This window comes from Pempheris klunzingeri, chromosome 21 (genome assembly GCF_042242105.1).
Source record: "Pempheris klunzingeri isolate RE-2024b chromosome 21, fPemKlu1.hap1, whole genome shotgun sequence".
NCBI lineage: Eukaryota > Metazoa > Chordata > Actinopteri > Acropomatiformes > Pempheridae > Pempheris > Pempheris klunzingeri.
Window position 1 is genome coordinate 17,006,934 of NC_092032.1, and position 9,749 is coordinate 17,016,682.

Here is a 9,749-nt window from a genome sequence, read left to right on the forward strand (position 1 = left end):
TATTTATATTTAATGTGTATCTTTGCCAATTGAAGAGGGTCGAGGCCATGTTGGGCTGCTGAAATCAAACTGGTTTCCATTACAGGATGATATGTTGAAATAGTCGGAAACCCAGCAAGTGGAATATATGTCTCCAGGTTCTAAATCAAATTGGAGAGCTGCAATTTTATTTTTACTGTTTGCTGTGACTACCGTCAGTTTTTGACATGTTTTATTCCCTGTTGAGGGTCAGCTGAGGTAGTGACAGGGGTGTAACTTTGTCAGCACTTCCTGTCCAGCCTGGCATACATCCACATCATCATCTGTGTCTTCTCTGCATCTTTCTGTGACTGGGAGTATTAGCTAATATAATATTTTATATATATATATATATATATATATATATATATATATATATATATATATATATATATATATTTACTCTTATTATGAGATGCAGCCTATTTGTATCTTTCAGTTTCCCGAAAAGCAACAAACACCTGCAAATGAATCTGTGCTTCAAAGTTAATTTGTATGGAGACATTCCCTGTTATTGTGTTGCACCACATTTTTGAATATAATTCAAGACAGTGTACAAATGGGATGGAAAAAGCAACAAAGACGTCCAGAACAGCCAAACATCCAAACAGTTACGGGAAGAAAACAGGCAGCCAGATGGACTGTGAAAAGGCTCCATTAGTGAAAATGCCAGTTAACATGCCTTGAATTGGCTTATATTAGCTAAACTAAATTATGAAGCATGGATTTAATTATGTAACATGAAGCTACACTTAAAACAGTTGCTTTTGTGATCACATTGATGGATAGAGTGTGACAAAAGATGGTCAGTTTTTTTTTTTTCACTCCTTCCAGGATTTTGTTTTGGCGTGAATGAAACATAATCTAAGTGTCTCTGACATACATGTAGCCACAGCGCTTATAAAAAGTCCGCTTGGAAACCAAAGTATTTGGCCTTTACCGCACAATCCTCCGCTGGCAGCCTTTTGGTGCAGTCCTTGGTCATGTGGTTTTTCCTGTTCTCTCATTGCTTCATTATTCAATTAAGCAGTAAAACACATGTTAAGCTTAACATTAACCGCACGGTGGAACCCCTATTGGGACTAAAGCAGTAAAGATCACCCATGGAATCTTGTATCATGCTCCATCAGCAGCGATGAGACTCACAACCTGGTTTCCATTTGGACCTCCAGTTGACGCGGGTGATGCTGCGCGACGGGTGCACCTAGTAAATACCTTTTGGTTTGGAGGGTGCGAGTGCAGAGAGCTGGGTTGCCAGGTCTGGGGTGGATGAAGTGCAGATGGATGGGTAGAAAGCCAGAGCCAGCAAGAGCCATTTCAAACTAAATGGAGGAGACATTTGGTTTCTACTAGTTGTGGTTAGTGTAGCGATTGTAGGCGAGCAGTGTATCTGTATTAGCCTGTGTGTGTGTGTGTGTGTGTGTGTGTGTGTGTGTGTGTGTGTGTTTGTGTAGGGGTTAATGGGGTCAAGAAACAGTAGGGCATAAAGCTGTGATTCAGGTGCAGAGATGCTCCCCATGCAGTCATCCCATCAGTCCCAGTGGGGGCATCCATCACCCGAGCTCCAGGGCTTTTTCTTCTCTGATTTGATTGATTGCTAATGACTGGCACTAATGGACATGTGGCTGCTCACACACACACGTGATACAATACACACAAATGGGTGCATGCACACATCAGCACAGAGAGTATCACATACACATTGTAGAAATTCACACACCTCTTAGATACACTTATTCTGGGCCTTTCCACAGTCTCGACATTCCACTGGCCGTATCTCACCGAAGGCCCCAACTGCTTTTAATCAGTTGGGTCACGAGGCACTCCAGATGGGCCTCAGCGTTGGGTGGGACTGCCGCGGACGTGGTGGTGGAGGAGGAGGAGGGGGGCTTGAGGATAGAGGAGAGGGGGCACAAATATGTTGGCTATTACGAGCTCAACATCCCCTCCCGTCCTGTATTGCGTCACCCTCCTCAGAGACCCGTGCTGGACAGCTTGAGCTACACTGGCCCTGCCATATTCAGCGCATGCATTTCTGAGGCTCTCACTTTTCCAGCGTTTTACTAGCTAACATTTTCCATCGTCAGACTGCATGCTCCGAGTGTTTTGAAAAGAGCACTGTGTGCTTTTGGAGAGCGTCATCACAGGATGTGCTTTTACAGTCTGAGGAAAGATGTAGGTGTACATTGCAATTTAGTATTTTTTCCATAGAGGTCTGCAATATTGAGTTCACAGTGTACAGAATGTCTTGATTTTGGACATAATATACAAAATATGTGCAGAATGTGCGTGGAATCTCTTTGCCCAATGTGTGTGTGTCAGCCTAATCAGAGCAGGAATAAGAGCTCATGGATGTGCATCCCACATGTCATCATCTGGTCAACATTGGGAAAGAGGAGGAAGTTGGGAAAGAAGAAGGAGATATTGTAAAGCAGTCCTGAATGTGAAAGTGCAACCAGTCCAAAGGATCAGTCCAGAGCTAGATTATGATGGGAAGACTCAGGTGTGATACTCACTTTCTTTCTTGCATAGAAGCCAAAACAACACACAGCATGCACATAAACACACAGAGTAATTTCATCCCCTTAGTTGTTTAACTACCACAATACCCAGTCTTCATCAGCATGCCATTATACAGTCTTGTGCTTTGATTCGCTCCGTGTTCAGTCTTGCTTTGACAGTGTTTACGACTGTTACCTGGATACTGTACTACTAATCTCCCCTTTCCTTTCTCCCCTCGTCACCTCTCCCACTAACTGCTGAGGTCTCACGTTACAGGGGCTGACGTCGCCTCATTCTCAGCACAGGCCTGTTGGGTTAAAGCTCGCAGGGCGCACACCCCGGGTGAAGGTCACAACACATCCGCACTACAGGAAATGTCTGGGATGCTCTCACATATTTTGAGCAGAATGATCTAACATAGTACTGAGTTGCTCCTCAATCCTCATCCCCAGCAGAGCGGTTCCAGTCCCCATACTGAGAGTGTGGTTTAGTGCCAAAATGTGGCATGACCAGCTGCCCCGTGATGCTCAGTTGGCAGGCAGAGTAAGAACGGAGCAAGAAGTGGATACAAGGACAAGGGAGGGGCAAAGCGCAAGCTTCAGTCAGATCTTGGGTCTTTTTTGGACACAGTCCTCTCAAGGAAAATGACAGTATCAGTCGACTCAGCAAGTGCACCAAAACAACATATGTTTAAATTCAAGTAACAAAGCAGCATTAATTAGGAGTGGGTCAAAGGAGGAAATCAAGTGACATTATTACAGAAAGACGAGACCTGTGTAAGGAGGAGGTCTGGGTGGATCAACAAAACAATAGACTTCAACAGACCGCTGTTCATGTCTCGTTTCCTAACCTTACCATACCACTTGGTTATTGGGTAAAAGTCAATTTTGTGCATAAACCTAACCAAACCATGATGTCATCCTACCGATAGAGGTGTCAGATCAGAAAACGCTTCAGTGTGTCAAAGTCATGGACAAACGCCACATTTTGTGGTTTAATTTGGAGAACTTTTGGTTTCAAACGTGTCACCAGCACTGGGTTTTGCAGCAGGTTTACTTTAGTGAAGGCCTCATGCAGCAGAGCAGGGACACAGTGACTTCTGCCAATGTTCCTGACACGATGGTGGAACGTTCCTGTCAATGGGATTGACTTAGTAAGTTTTGCTTAGTTTAGCAGCTGATCTCGGCTCTACTAAAAGGATTAGAGTGGTTACACTTATAGGGCAGACATTGGGCATCCCTTGATGGTTGCTACTGTAGCTTACAGTGTCCTGTGACAGTGTGACTGCCAAGCTGCCCTGTGGTAACCTGCATTCTCATACATACATGATTTGTCCTTGCCAATTTAGACTAGCAAAGTGTTAAACTAATGAGCTCTGGATTTAACTAACCCCTTGCTTCTATCTCTGTGTCTCCTTATACTTTCTCCCTGCTGGCCATTTAATCATGACTTGTTGCACAGCTCTCTGAATGGTGCCACCTGGCAGGTTGACATCCACGTACCTTTGATAGGATATGATGAACTTGTTTGGTTTCCCCAACTACTTTTCTTCTGTGCTGTCATTGCCTTTTCCTTGGCTGGGGAGCCAATCAGGTTAAAGGCGGAAAGCTTTTTACTGTGATGTAGTAGTACTTTTTATGGGAGGATACATTTATAGCTAGAAAGAAATCCTGTCTGTTTGATGTTGAGGATAGACCTGATGAGTCCTCAATGTCATTGAAAGCCAGACATAATATATAACACATTTATGACATGTAGTATTTCTTTATGACCATGCTGCACAAGTAGTGGCAGAACTGCAGAAATACTGCAGTTTTCTCAAATAAAATGGATGTCTGCTGAGCCTGCAGACTGCCAGACAGCCACCTGGTCTGACCCAGCACAACATTGCAATCAGGGGCAGTGGCTTCATCTGTTCAAGCCTCCATTAATAAGGCAAAGTGTCTTGTCTGGTCTCACTCGCTCACACATAGCCCTTCACCTTTTAACATGAACCTTGAAACCTAATTCTATTTTATTTGCCAGTGAAAGCTCAGGTTGTGTGTGTGTTTGTGCAGACGCATGTCAGTGATTTTCTAACACTGTTTTCTGGTTAGCATTTTTAGGAGTCCTCTCTGTCTCCAGTAGAAATCAGCCACTCTCCTGCCAACAGATTAGAAACAGATTTAATGCTTAATCAGTTGCTCTAGCTCAGTCCCACCACCGTAACTGACTTCTTCTCCCACATCACACACACACAAACACAAACACAAACACACATAGCCTGCCCCTCCTCCCACCCACATAAGCAAGTGGCAGTCAGTTGGGTTTGCTTATGAAGCCATCTGGCCCTCAATCTGGCCTTGCAGTACCACCACCAGCAGCCCTTTCTCTTTCCCTCTTACAGTAACACATAAGCTCACACATGTGCCACAACCCAGTACAGACAATCACTGCTGAGTCATGGTTTTGGACCATTTCTGTTCAAGTAGTGCATGTCATCATTCTGTAGTATTAAAAACAGTTATGTCATATTCTTGTTAAGAGTAATTTAAAGGTAATTTTAAAGTTTTGGCCTCCTGCCTCTAGGTCTTCAGTGTGTTTGTCAGTAGCTGTTCCTTTAGGGGACAGGTTAGTGTCCCCTGTGTTTATTTGTATTCGTTATACATTGTATGTGTGCAGTGCATGTGGTCTGTTTTATTTCTAATGACTGCTGCAAGGCAAGTTTGTCTTGAAGGGACAAGCAGTTAAAGAAAATGATTAATAACCATGGAGAATTTAAATTTTCCACTTTGTTGGCTGCGGTGGTTGAAATATTTAGTATGTTGAAATCAGAAATTTGGTTTCCAGCACTGCTGAGATTGTAATGGTCACAATAAATTATATGTGCCTCTCTGTAGATGCAGTACAGTCTTTAAATACAGTGCAGCAGTGCATGTAATTGGCTTTAGCTGGTGATCTCACAGATGCACTGCCCTCTAACTCAGTCTCTGATTGTAAGTTAAAAGCAATAGGCACCTTTGGAGTTCCAAATAGTGGGTTAACTGATGTAGTAACAGTGAGTGGACAGTTTTGTTTCCCTGCTGTAGTTTTTTATCTCGGTCTGTGTCCTTGGAAATGATTTGGGGTGTTTGTAAAGCTGCCGTGTCTTGGATCATATGTGGTCTGTGGTCTTTGCTTAGACCTTGCAGATTACCCCCAGATCATTTGACAGGCTCACAAAACATTCATTCACACCAGCATGATGACAGCATACAAAACAAGAAAAACTCATTCTGGGAGTTGAGACATGACAGAAAACATCAACAACTTTATGCAAATGACCAGCCATGCATCGTAGTAATGGGTCGTTAGAGGGCATCGGATTTTCTTCTGCTGTAAAATGTCGTATGAGAGCTCTGATCATTCTGCTCTATGTCTGTAACAAAATCCAAGGCGTGTTAATGACACATTTTGTAAAGAAGCCAGCTCTTGGTAGGCTTGGCTATGAGGAACATATGGTACGCTTTCAAGCAACAGAAACGTACTGTATCAGCGACCAGAACCAGTCCATCCATTTTACTGCTGAGTGATTTTTGGCTGCTGTTAATGTCAGACACTTACATCAGGTAAGTGGACCTGGCTGAGTAAAACAGTCTGGGCTGGTGGACTGAGTCAACATTTTTTAACATTTATATAGACTTAACTAATCCTGCTTTGCCTGTCATGCAGACCACACTGTTTCGAATATCATCCACTGGTGCTGAGCTGTATCTTTACAGGGTGTCCTCAGGGGAGCCCATGATAATTTGATTAAATTCAAAATCCTTTACAGTCACACACTTGGCACTCTTAAGTTGCTGGACTAATCCGAAATGACTTAGTAAATAAGACTAAAGTGTCATGGTAAATAACTCATGACAATCTATGGATTTGGGGATGGTTACTTGTTTTTTTGCAACATGTCATTTTTGTGAGCTTTTTTTTATTCGTGAAGGTATCAAAATGATATTTATTGAGATGAAACTGCTTTCTAATGACAAGTAAACGAGCTGTACTTTGGATGCAGCAGTGATTTTTTTTTTTTGTGAAGGGTGTGTGTGACAGGAAAATTTGTCCCTCAAGAACTCTTATTATTAAGTGGTTCCTATAAAAGGTTACTCATCAGTCAACTTGGACTCATTTACCCCAGATTAAGAAAATACAGACAGACAGGCAGACAAACACACAGAGCACTGATTCGTCAGGCCTGCGGCTTCGGGGTCTCGGCCCCCCTGGACAAACATGGGAGGAAAACATTCCAGTGAATAATGGCTGAGCTGCTCCACGCTGCGGGGAGAGAGGTGGAGAGCTAAATAGTCTTTTCTTCAGCTCATCTGGCCCAGGTCCTCATTACATAACTGGGTTTTGTTGGACAGACACACGGAGAACAGGCTTAAGAAAAGCAGGGACTGTTGTAGCCGTAAAGAGCCTCTGATGTCAGCCGTTAAAGGAGATGCTGCTTGGGTAAATAGTCAACACTGACAGAATGCTTTGATCCAATTTGATATTTGTGTGATTGGCTCTTTTGAATGAAACAAGACAGGCGTTTCACTCATGACGATGCAAAGTGGCTGTCAATGCATCAAATGTGTCGAGCTACTTGTTAACACGCAGACAGCCGTCAAACAGCCGTAGAACTATTTTCCACCAAGTGACGCTAGCATTCAGCTGAAAGACGACATTCTTCTCTCCTCAGCTAATACAGGACATTACTGTTCGGTCACACCTGCCCCGCCCTGAATAAATCCCATGTCTGTCTGCATGTCTGCAGCAGGTCACATGAACTCGCTTGAACCCCACCCGGACCGGCAATGTTAGCCAATGTGGCTGATGTTAGCAACAGCTATGCACCATCCAAACCATTTTTCAGCTGAGTCCATCATCTCTAGGGGCTCTCAGATTATCTGCATTCCCCTATTTCACCCCGAATCCATTGCCTTATCTCACTCACTGCTCCTGGCACGCCTTCTTCTTCTGAAGACACTGACCCTTAGAGTCCAATTTTCTGTATGTATTTTCAGCTTCTTCTTGTCAAGTTCTTATCCCCATCTTTGTTCCCACCCATGAGCCCAGTCCTGTAACCCCAGTCTCCGGTCCCAGATCCTGCACCGACTTCAGTGAGAAGTACCAGCTGACATCAGACAGCAGCTCAGACAAGACGGGAAAAAAAACTTCTATGATTACAGTCGTGCTGATCCACAGAATTACTCTGGCCATAAATCAGACCTGCATCCCTCCGAGATGCTGCCAGATGAACTCAGAAGGAACGCCTTTCCCTGCAGCAACACGAAAGCAGATGAATGACATGTTTTTTTCTTCCATAAAGTTGAAATTAAACTATATGATCCCATCTCAGGAATCTGGTTGGGTTTTCTTAGGCCATGACATTTTAGTTTTTTACTCTCCATATCACAGTTGATGAATAGAGCTGCAATTATTTCTATCATCAATTTATCATTCAGTGTAAGAAATGTCCGAAAATTGTAAAAATAATGGCCCTAGTTCCCCACCGTCCAAGGTGATGTATTTAAAGGTCTTGTTTTGCTGACCAACCATCCAAAACCCAAAGATAATTAGTTTAAAAGACTATAAAACAGAGAAAAGCAGTATGTCTTCACAGTGGAGAAGCTGCAACCTTGTGTTTTCTCACTACTTTTGCTGAAATAACTTTCTGTTTTAATTTACACTTTGGCTCATCCATTGAACTGGATCTTAGCCACACTGCGACTGTGAGTTGGAAGAGTCATAACATCCAAACACCACCGTGGTCCATTTGATGAGATGCAACATGATGTCACTAAGTGAGTTTAGGGGCGTGCATGTCATTGTCTTTACTGATGAAGTTGCTGTGGCTAAACTCGAAGGTCTGATGAAGTGAAGGGTGCCTGCAAAAGGTTGGAGTTCAGAAGACACACCCATTGGCAGGAAAGTGAAGGATGAAAGGAAGTGGGGAGAGGAGGAGAGATCTACAGTACTGTATGTGCTCCAACTCAGGCCATGTGTACACAGAGGAAAGCACCATGGTGTTTTCCAAGGACCATCATTCCTTTGTCAGACACTACGAGCATCCACAATGACTCAGTGCACAGTTTCTTGAACTCGTCCTCTCTCTTTTTCTGTCTGTTTCTCTCATTTTCTTTCTCCCTCACACTCCCTCTCGGCTGGATCATAATAGCAGTGTAATTTACAGCTCTTGGTCAGCCCGGGGCTGTGTGTGTGTGTGTGTGTGTGTGTGTGTTGTTTAAAGGGCGTGTCCCACAGCCCTCATCAGTGTTGGCTCCAGTGCAGAGCGTCTCTCTTCATAACCAGTACCAGATATGTCCCATACCAAATCTGTTACAGTCTGCTGAAAGTCTTCAAAAAAACACAATGGCATTAATATTGCTAATTAAAATGTCTTTTGAAGTGGACTTGCCACATTTACCAAAACAGAATACATGCAGCATACCCATAAAAGCTAGAGCACCAGAACTCTGTGGTTTCTACACGAGAGAAGCAGGGTCTGAAAGACATAAACATGCACAGCGCAATTTCATAGAACCAAAGGCGATGCCTTCTAATTGCTTGTTTTGTCCGACAAATAGTCAAAAATCTAAATATATTCTATTTGTAATGATTTAAAACGGACAAATGCAGCAAATCCTTGCACTTTAGAATCTGGAACAAGCAAATATTGGCTTTTTTGCCTGATAAATTCCTTAAACATCAAGTAACACAATAGTTTTTGATTAGTTTTGTCCGACTGACTCATGAGCTCAGTGTTTAAGCACTAGAGAAAACATGAAAAAGTCACATTGAAGGTCCGAAAAGCCTAAAAACAGCAGTGTGACGTTCTTGAATGGAGACCCATCCTTCCCCTGTGGAGCTGTGTCAACCCTCTATCATGTGGGATGAGTTTCTCCAGTAATAATTACAATCAAAAGAATAGCAGCTGCTGTTTTGGCCGCAGTGTTCAGCAGCATACTGGAGCAGGAAGACATGCTAGAGCCACTGCACGTGAGAGAGGTAAACACCAGACATGGCGAAAGAGTTCATATCAACATGAATATTTCATATTCCATTACGCTGTAAAGAGTATTTATAGAGTTTGGGAGCATCTCTCCAGTCTCTTATGAATTTTAAATGGCAGCTGTGAATATTTCACCAGTCGACCAGAATAGCCAGACTGGATGCAAGAGATGACATGTTCGCTATTTCCTGGGTGGATGCAGTTAAAAGGTTTGCTAACT